The 8,767-nt window shown below is 48.9% G+C and overlaps 1 long non-coding RNA gene across 1 annotated transcript; it reads right to left on the reverse strand.

The window, feature by feature from the left end:
- Positions 1-8,210, reverse strand: LOC139155873 (uncharacterized). Its single transcript, XR_011557127.1, has 2 exons — positions 8,094-8,210; positions 1-195 (listed from the first exon to the last, which is right to left on the reverse strand). It is a non-coding gene; the product is annotated as an uncharacterized lncRNA (long non-coding RNA).
- Between the last annotated feature and the right edge of the window lie 557 nt (positions 8,211-8,767).

Raw genomic sequence — 8,767 nt, forward strand, 5'->3', positions numbered from 1 at the left:
TTTAGGTCATCCAATAATGTGATTTATTATTTTATTTAATACACTTTTTTAAAAAAAAAAAGCTGCTGTCTTTAATAGAGAGTTGATGATGAAGAACTGGCTGTTTCTTCATTCGTGGTAAAAGAAAGCTCATCAAATACATGGCAGGTGGTGCAGCGTTGCTTCATAAATCTCTTGCCTTGGATCGTTGAGCACCTGATGGAGGAACAACATGAACAGTTTTGTGCATTTTGAAAGAACGTGCTGTACACCTCACTAGGAGATTGGAACAGGGCATCTCATTCCGGTCAGCGTGGTACAGAAGAAATGCTGAGACTCTAAAAAGAGTGGAAAGAAGAGCACCAAAGATGATAAAGGGGCTGGAGACTAGATATGCCTTCTCCTTCTGCTCAAGATCCCCATGGACAATTGGTGGGCCACTGTGTGACACAGAATGCTGGACTCGATGGGCTTTGGCCCGATTCAGCCGGGCTCTTCTTAGGTTCTTAAGTTCTTAAATCATATGATGAATGTTTCAGAGAGCTAAGTCTATCTTACCTGAAGAGGAGGAGGAAGAAGAAGTAGAAGAGGAGGAGGAGGAGAAAAAAAGACAAAGAAGAAGAAGAGGAGGAGGGGGAGGAGGAGGGAGGAGGAGGAGGAGGAAGAAGAAGTAGAAGAGGAGGAGGAGGAGAAAAAAGACAAAGAAGAAGAAGAGGAGGAGGGGGAGGAGGAGGGAGGAGGAGGAGGAGGAAGAAGAAGATGTAGAAGAGGAGGAGGAGGAGAAAAAAAGACAAAGAAGAAGAAGAGGAGGAGGGGGAGGAGGAGGGAGGAGGAGGAGGAGGAGGAAGAAGATGTAGAAGAGGAGGAGGAGAAAAAAAGACAAAGAAGAAGAAGAGGAGGAGGGGGAGGAGGAGGGAGGAGGAGGAGGAGGAAGAAGAAGATGTAGAAGAGGAGGAGGAGGAGAAAAAAAGACAAAGAAGAAGAAGAGGAGGAGGGGGAGGAGGAGGGAGGAGGAGGAGGAGGAGGAAGAAGATGTAGAAGAGGAGGAGGAGAAGAAAAAAAGACAAAGAAGAAGAAGAGGAGGAGGGGGAGGAGGAGGGAGGAGGAGGAGGAGGAAGAAGAAGAAGATGTAGAAGAGGAGGAGGAAGAGAAAAAAAGACAAAGAAGAAGAAGAGGAGGAGGGGGAGGAGGAGGGAGGAGGAGGAGGAGGAGGAGGAAGAAGATGTAGAAGAGGAGGAGGAGGAGAAAAAAAGACAAAGAAGAAGAAGAGGAGGAGGGGGAGGGGGAGGGAGGAGGAGGAGGAGGAAGAAGAAGAAGATGTAGAAGAGGAGGAGGAGAAGAAAAAAAGACAAAGAAGAAGAAGAGGAGGAGGGGGAGGAGGAGGGAGGAGGAGGAGGAGGAGGAAGAAGATGTAGAAGAGGAGGAGGAGGAGAAAAAAAGACAAAGAAGAAGAAGAGGAGGAGGGGGAGGAGGAGGGAGGAGGAGGAGGAGGAAGAAGAAGATGTAGAAGAGGAGGAGGAGAAGAAAAAAAGACAAAGAAGAAGAAGAGGAGGAGGGGGGGGAGGAGGGAGGAGGAGGAGGAGGAAGAAGAAGAAGATGTAGAAGAGGAGGAGGAGGAGAAAAAAAGACAAAGAAGAAGAAGAGGAGGAGGGGGGGGAGGAGGGAGGAGGAGGAGGAGGAAGAAGAAGATGTAGAAGAGGAGGAGGAGGAGAAAAAAAGACAAAGAAGAAGAAGAGGAGGAGGGGGAGGAGGGAGGGAGGAGGAGGAGGAGGAAGAAGAAGAAGATGTAGAAGAGGAGGAGGAGGAGAAAAAAAGACAAAGAAGAAGAAGAGGAGGAGGGGGAGGAGGAGGGAGGAGGAGGAGGAGGAAGAAGAAGAAGATGTAGAAGAGGAGGAGGAGGAGAAAAAAAGACAAAGAAGAAGAAGAGGAGGAGGGGGAGGAGGAGGGAGGAGGAGGAGGAGGAAGAAGAAGATGTAGAAGAGGAGGAGGAGAAGAAAAAAAGACAAAGAAGAAGAAGAGGAGGAGGGGGAGGAGGAGGGAGGAGGAGGAGGAGGAGGAAGAAGATGTAGAAGAGGAGGAGGAGGAGAAAAAAAGACAAAGAAGAAGAAGAGGAGGAGGGGGAGGAGGAGGGAGGAGGAGGAGGAGGAAGAAGAAGATGTAGAAGAGGAGGAGGAGAAGAAAAAAAGACAAAGAAGAAGAAGAGGAGGAGGGGGGAGGAGGGAGGAGGAGGAGGAGGAAGAAGAAGAAGATGTAGAAGAGGAGGAGGAGAAGAAAAAAAGACAAAGAAGAAGAAGAGGAGGAGGGGGAGGAGGAGGGAGGAGGAGGAGGAGGAAGAAGAAGAAGATGTAGAAGAGGAGGAGGAGGAGAAAAAAAGACAAAGAAGAAGAAGAGGAGGAGGGGGAGGAGGAGGGAGGAGGAGGAGGAGGAAGAAGAAGAAGATGTAGAAGAGGAGGAGGAGGAGAAAAAAAGACAAAGAAGAAGAAGAGGAGGAGGGGGAGGAGGAGGGAGGAGGAGGAGGAGGAAGAAGAAGAAGATGTAGAAGAGGAGGAGGAGAAGAAAAAAAGACAAAGAAGAAGAAGAGGAGGAGGGGGAGGAGGAGGGAGGAGGAGGAGGAGGAAGAAGAAGATGTAGAAGAGGAGGAGGAGAAGAAAAAAAGACAAAGAAGAAGAAGAGGAGGAGGGGGAGGAGGAGGGAGGAGGAGGAGGAGGAAGAAGAAGAAGATGTAGAAGAGGAGGAGGAGGAGAAAAAAAGACAAAGAAGAAGAAGAGGAGGAGGGGGAGGAGGAGGGAGGAGGAGGAGGAGGAAGAAGAAGAAGATGTAGAAGAGGAGGAGGAGGAGAAAAAAGACAAAGAAGAAGAAGAGGAGGAGGGGGAGGAGGAGGGAGGAGGAGGAGGAGGAAGAAGAAGAAGATGTAGAAGAGGAGGAGGAGGAGAAAAAAAGACAAAGAAGAAGAAGAGGAGGAGGGGGAGGAGGAGGGAGGAGGAGGAGGAGGAAGAAGAAGAAGATGTAGAAGAGGAGGAGGAGAAGAAAAAAAGACAAAGAAGAAGAAGAGGAGGAGGGGGAGGAGGAGGGAGGAGGAGGAGGAGGAAGAAGAAGAAGATGTAGAAGAGGAGGAGGAGAAGAAAAAAAGACAAAGAAGAAGAAGAGGAGGAGGGGGGAGGAGGGAGGAGGAGGAGGAGGAAGAAGATGTAGAAGAGGAGGAGGAGGAGAAAAAAAGACAAAGAAGAAGAAGAGGAGGAGGGGGAGGAGGAGGGAGGAGGAGGAGGAGGAAGAAGAAGAAGATGTAGAAGAGGAGGAGGAGAAGAAAAAAAGACAAAGAAGAAGAAGAGGAGGAGGGGGGGGAGGAGGGAGGAGGAGGAGGAGGAAGAAGAAGATGTAGAAGAGGAGGAGGAGAAGAAAAAAAGACAAAGAAGAAGAAGAGGAGGAGGGGGAGGAGGAGGGAGGAGGAGGAGGAGGAAGAAGAAGAAGATGTAGAAGAGGAGGAGGAGGAGAAAAAAAGACAAAGAAGAAGAAGAGGAGGAGGGGGAGGAGGAGGGAGGAGGAGGAGGAGGAAGAAGAAGATGTAGAAGAGGAGGAGGAGAAGAAAAAAAGACAAAGAAGAAGAAGAGGAGGAGGGGGAGGAGGAGGGAGGAGGAGGAGGAGGAAGAAGAAGAAGATGTAGAAGAGGAGGAGGAGGAGAAAAAAAGACAAAGAAGAAGAAGAGGAGGAGGGGGAGGAGGAGGGAGGAGGAGGAGGAGGAAGAAGAAGAAGATGTAGAAGAGGAGGAGGAGAAGAAAAAAAGACAAAGAAGAAGAAGAGGAGGAGGGGGGGGAGGAGGGAGGAGGAGGAGGAGGAGGAAGAAGATGTAGAAGAGGAGGAGGAGGAGAAAAAAAGACAAAGAAGAAGAAGAGGAGGAGGGGGAGGAGGAGGGAGGAGGAGGAGGAGGAAGAAGAAGAAGATGTAGAAGAGGAGGAGGAGAAGAAAAAAAGACAAAGAAGAAGAAGAGGAGGAGGGGGAGGAGGAGGGAGGAGGAGGAGGAGGAAGAAGATGTAGAAGAGGAGGAGGAGGAGAAAAAAAGACAAAGAAGAAGAAGAGGAGGAGGGGGAGGAGGAGGGAGGAGGAGGAGGAGGAAGAAGAAGTAGAAGAGGAGGAGGAGAAGAAAAAAGACAAAGAAGAAGAAGAGGAGGAGGGGGGGGAGGAGGGAGGAGGAGGAGGAGGAAGAAGAAGATGTAGAAGAGGAGGAGGAGAAGAAAAAAAGACAAGAAGAAGAAGAGGAGGAGGGGAGGAGGAGGGAGGAGGAGGAGGAGGAAGAAGAAGATGTAGAAGAGGAGGAGGAGGAGAAAAAAAGACAAAGAAGAAGAGGAGGAGGGGGGGGAGGAGGGAGGAGGAGGAGGAGGAAGAAGATGTAGAAGAGGAGGAGGAGAAGAAAAAAGACAAAGAAGAAGAAGAGGAGGAGGGGGAGGAGGAGGGAGGAGGAGGAGGAGAAGAAGAAGAAGATGTAGAAGAGGAGGAGGAGGAGAAAAAAAGACAAAGAAGAAGAAGAGGAGGAGGGGGAGGGAGGAGGGAGGAGGAGGAGGAGGAAGAAGAAGAAGATGTAGAAGAGGAGGAGGAGAAGAAAAAAAGACAAAGAAGAAGAAGAGGAGGAGGGGGAGGAGGAGGGAGGAGGAGGAGGAGGAAGAAGAAGAAGATGTAGAAGAGGAGGAGGAGGAGAAAAAAAGACAAAGAAGAAGAAGAGGAGGAGGGGGAGGAGGAGGGAGGAGGAGGAGGAGGAAGAAGAAGAAGATGTAGAAGAGGAGGAGGAGAAGAAAAAAAGACAAAGAAGAAGAAGAGGAGGAGGGGGGGGAGGAGGGAGGAGGAGGAGGAGGAGGAAGAAGATGTAGAAGAGGAGGAGGAGGAGAAAAAAAGACAAAGAAGAAGAAGAGGAGGAGGGGGGGGAGGAGGGAGGAGGAGGAGGAGGAAGAAGAAGATGTAGAAGAGGAGGAGGAGAAGAAAAAAAGACAAAGAAGAAGAAGAGGAGGAGGGGGAGGAGGAGGAGGAGGAGGAGGAGGAAGAAGAAGAAGATGTAGAAGAGGAGGAGGAGGAGAAAAAAGACAAAGAAGAAGAAGAGGAGGAGGGGGGGGAGGAGGGAGGAGGAGGAGGAGGAAGAAGAAGATGTAGAAGAGGAGGAGGAGAAGAAAAAAAGACAAAGAAGAAGAAGAGGAGGAGGGGGAGGAGGAGGGAGGAGGAGGAGGAGGAAGAAGAAGAAGATGTAGAAGAGGAGGAGGAGAAGAAAAAAAGACAAAGAAGAAGAAGAGGAGGAGGGGGAGGAGGAGGGAGGAGGAGGAGGAGGAAGAAGAAGATGTAGAAGAGGAGGAGGAGAAGAAAAAAAGACAAAGAAGAAGAAGAGGAGGAGGGGGAGGAGGAGGGAGGAGGAGGAGGAGGAAGAAGAAGAAGATGTAGAAGAGGAGGAGGAGGAGAAAAAAAGACAAAGAAGAAGAAGAGGAGGAGGGGAGGAGGAGGGGAGGAGGAGGAGGAGGAAGAAGAAGATGTAGAAGAGGAGGAGGAGGAGAAAAAAAGACAAAGAAGAAGAAGAGGAGGAGGGGGAGGAGGAGGGAGGAGGAGGAGGAGGAGGAAGAAGATGTAGAAGAGGAGGAGGAGGAGAAAAAAAGACAAAGAAGAAGAAGAGGAGGAGGGGGGGGAGGAGGGAGGAGGAGGAGGAAGAAGAAGATGTAGAAGAGGAGGAGGAGGAGAAAAAAGACAAAGAAGAAGAAGAGGAGGAGGGGGAGGAGGAGGGAGGAGGAGGGAGGAGGAAGAAGATGTAGAAGAGGAGGAGGAGGAGAAAAGACAAGAAGAAGAAGAGGAGGAGGGGGAGGAGGAGGGAGGAGGAGGAGGAGGAGGAAGAAGATGTAGAAGAGGAGGAGGAGGAGAAAAAAAGACAAAGAAGAAGAAGAGGAGGAGGGGGAGGAGGAGGGAGGAGGAGGAGGAGGAGGAGGAAGAAGATGTAGAAGAGGAGGAGGAGAAGAAAAAAAGACAAAGAAGAAGAAGAGGAGGAGGGGGGGGAGGAGGGAGGAGGAGGAGGAAGAAGAAGAAGATGTAGAAGAGGAGGAGGAGGAGAAAAAAAGACAAAGAAGAAGAAGAGGAGGAGGGGAGGAGGAGGGAGGAGGAGGAGGAGGAAGAAGAAGATGTAGAAGAGGAGGAGGAGGAGAAAAAAAGACAAAGAAGAAGAAGAGGAGGAGGGGGAGGAGGAGGGAGGAGGAGGAGGAGGAGGAAGAAGATGTAGAAGAGGAGGAGGAGAAGAAAAAAAGACAAAGAAGAAGAAGAGGAGGAGGGGGGGGAGGAGGGAGGAGGAGGAGGAAGAAGAAGAAGATGTAGAAGAGGAGGAGGAGAAGAAAAAAAGACAAAGAAGAAGAAGAGAGGAGGGGGAGGAGGAGGGAGGAGGAGGAGGAGGAAGAAGAAGAAGTAGAAGAGGAGGAGGAGAAGAAAAAAAGACAAAGAAGAAGAAGAGGAGGAGGGGGGAGGAGGAGGGAGGAGGAGGAGGAGGAAGAAGATGTAGAAGAGGAGGAGGAGGAGAAAAAAAAAGACAAAGAAGAAGAGGAGGAGGAGGAGGAAGAAGAAGATGTAGAAGAGGAGGAGGAGGAGAAAAAAAGACAAAGAAGAAGAGGAGGAGGGGGAGGGGGAGGAGGAGGGATGAGGAGGAGGAGGAAGAAGATGTAGAAGAAAAAGAGGAAGAGGAGGGGGAGGAGGGAGGAGAAGGAGGAGGAGGAGGAGGAAGAAGAAGATGTAGAAGAGGAGGAGGAGAAAAAAAATGAAGAAGAAGAAAAAGAGGAAGAGGAGGGGGAGGAGGGAGGAGAAGGAGGAAGAGGAGGAGGAAGAAGATGTAGAAGAGGAGGAGGAGAAAAAAATGAAGAAGAAGAAAAAGAGGAAGAGGAGGGGGAGGAGGGAGGAGAAGGAGGAGGAGGAGGAGGAAGAAGAAGTAGAAGAGGAGGAGGAGAAAAAAATGAAGAAGAAGAAAAAGAGGAAGAGGAGGGAGGAGGAGGAGGAGGAGGAGAAAAAGGAGGAGGAGAAGAAAAAAGAAAAAGAAGGAGAGGAGGAGGAGAAAAAGATGAAGAAGAAGAAAAAGAGGAAGAGGAGGGAGGAGGAGGAGGAGGAGAGGAGGAGGAGGAGAAAAAGGAGAAGAAAAAAGAAAAAGAAGGAGAGGAGGAGGAGAAAAAGAAAAAGAAGAAGAAGAAGAGGAAGAGAAGGGAGGAGGAGGAGGAGGAGGAGAAAAAGACAAGAAGAAGAAAAAGAGGAAGAGGAGGGGGGGAGGAGGAGGAGGAGAAAAAGACAAGAAGAAGAAGAAGAGGAGGAGGAGGAGGAGGAGGGGGAGGAGTTGGAAGGGACCTTGGAGGTCTTCTAGTCCACCCCTCTGCTTAGGCAGGAAACCCTACACCACTTCAGACAAAGGGTTATCCAGCGTCTTCTTAAAAACTTCCAGCGTTGGAGCATTCACAATTTCTGGAGGGAAGCTGTTCCACTGGTTAATTGTTCTGACTATTTGGAAATTTCTCCTTAGTTCTAAGTTGCTTCTCTCCTTGTTTAGTTTCCACCCATTGCTTCTTCATTGCTTCTACCTTAAGGTGCTTTTGAGAATAGGTCGACTCCTCCTTTGTGGCAACCCCTGAGATATTGGAAGACTGCTATCCTGTCTCACCCTAGTCCTTCTTTTCATTAAATTAGACATACCCAGCTCCGGCAAACGTTCTTTGTATATTTTTGCTCCCAGTCCCCTAAATCATCTTTGTCACTCTTCTCTGCACTCTTTCTAGAGTCTCAACATCTTTTTTGTACAGTGCCAAGCAAAACTGCATGCAATATTCCAAGTGTGGTCTTACCAAGGCATTATAAAATAGCATTAACACTTTACCTGACTTAAATATCTGGTTTTTCATGCCTAAGGCGGAACTAGAACTCACTGTCTCCTGGTAATTGGCTCAAAATCACCCAGCCAGCTTTCATACCTAAAGTGGACACTAGAACTCACTGTCTCCTGGTGATAGGCCCAAAGGTATCCAGTCGACTTTCATGCCTAAGGCAGGATTTGAACTCATGATCTCCCCACTTTCTAGCTAGCCAGATGCCTTAACCCCTGGACAGAGCAGTTCTCTTATCCTGCTTACCTTTTCATAGGCATTCTTCGCTCTGGAAAATCAGAACTTTCTTGAAACTTCAGGCCACAACTGGCGAGCCTCCACCTATCGCGCAACTTTGCCCATTTTTTATTACTGGGCAGGCTGACCATGTCTGCATACTCCAAATGGCAGTAGACTTTCTGCAATTCAACCACAGGAAGATCATATTAGATTGGATTATTATTAAAGTTGGAAGGGACCTTGGAGGTCAGCTAGGCCAGTGTTTTTCAACCAGGTCAGGTGTGCCACGAGGCTCAGCAAGAGAGAGAAAGAAAGCAAGAGAGAGAGAGAGAAAGAGAAAGAAAGAAAGCAAGAGAGAGAGAGAAAGAAAGAGAAAGAAAGAAAGAAAGAGAGAGAGAGAGAGAAAGAAAGAGAGAGAGAGAAAGAGGCAGGGAAGGAGGGAGAGATAGAAAGAGAGCAAAAAAGAGAGGAAGGAAGGAAGACAGAGAAAGAGGGAGAGAAATAGAGCGAAAGGGAGCGAAAGGGAGGAAGAGAGAGAGAGAAATTTTTTTTCCAAACTTTTTTTAGCCCCCCCCTCCCACTCCCCCGCTCAAGGTGCCCCATTATTTTGTATATGTAAAAAATGTGCCGCAGCTCAAAAAAGGTTGAAAATCACTGATCTAGGCAACCCCCCATCTCTCAAGCGAGAGTCCCTACACTAT

This window comes from Erythrolamprus reginae, unplaced genomic scaffold, assembly GCF_031021105.1.
Source record: "Erythrolamprus reginae isolate rEryReg1 unplaced genomic scaffold, rEryReg1.hap1 H_75, whole genome shotgun sequence".
Taxonomy (NCBI): Eukaryota; Metazoa; Chordata; class Lepidosauria; order Squamata; family Dipsadidae; genus Erythrolamprus; species Erythrolamprus reginae.